Source organism: Sinocyclocheilus anshuiensis, unplaced genomic scaffold, assembly GCF_001515605.1.
Source record: "Sinocyclocheilus anshuiensis isolate Anshui unplaced genomic scaffold, SAMN03320099.WGS_v1.1 C32129892, whole genome shotgun sequence".
Lineage (NCBI taxonomy): Eukaryota > Metazoa > Chordata > Actinopteri > Cypriniformes > Cyprinidae > Sinocyclocheilus > Sinocyclocheilus anshuiensis.
Genome location: NW_015611409.1, coordinates 1 through 713, shown reverse-complemented (window position 1 = coordinate 713; position 713 = coordinate 1). Strand labels below are relative to the sequence as shown.

The 713-nt window shown below is 34.8% G+C and overlaps 1 long non-coding RNA gene across 1 annotated transcript; it reads right to left on the bottom strand.

Annotated features, from left to right (window-relative positions):
* Window positions 1–153: 153 nt before the first annotated feature.
* Window positions 154–707, bottom strand: LOC107682373 (uncharacterized). Its single transcript, XR_001633468.1, has 3 exons — window positions 577–707; window positions 389–422; window positions 154–275 (listed from the first exon to the last, which is right to left on the bottom strand). It is a non-coding gene; the product is annotated as an uncharacterized LOC107682373 (long non-coding RNA).
* Window positions 708–713: the final 6 nt, after the last annotated feature.

Genomic DNA, 713 nt, shown 5'->3' with positions numbered 1-713 from the left:
TTTTTTATTGTACATATGTTGTAATGCCCAAATTCACTATTTATAGCTTTTAAAGTTATACATTTTGGTTAAATTTAGTTTTATTTACACAAAATAGGTGTAAATAACATTTTAATCTCAACTTAATTAGACAGAATTTTTATATTGGTGGTACATCCCTAGAAAAAGTCATATGAACTAGTTCTGTAAGAACTTAACTGATAGCATTTTGTGCTCAAATTACCTAGGAGAGAGTGGAGAGGTACCCTGATTAAACAGTCTCATGGGTGACACAGCTGTTGAAATAAAATATTGGTAAGTTAACATTTTGTAATATCTGTAAGCAAGACACAGAGGCCATGATGATGCAGAGCAAGTATTTTTAAGAAATTAAAATGTGACTACAAACCCTCCACTAGATGGACTCCGCTTGGGGCATCTCTCTGCAAAGCAAGTGGAGAAACCATTGTTTTACTGCATAAATAAAGTTTTTGTTAAACTATTAAAAATCATTTTTGTTAACTGAAATACCTTTAAAACGAAATAAATATTAGATCAAAAACTTAAATGGAAATTTGAAATCAATAATGCTCTTACCCAAGACAAAGCACGTGGGTTCATTTGCATGCTTAATTTAGCCTCCCTGATTCTCCTGAGGTTTCCGGTGCCCCTGAGGAACCGTGGACTGGGGCACTGCAGCAGGACGGCTCTATCCCAGGTGTGTTTGTCTTCAG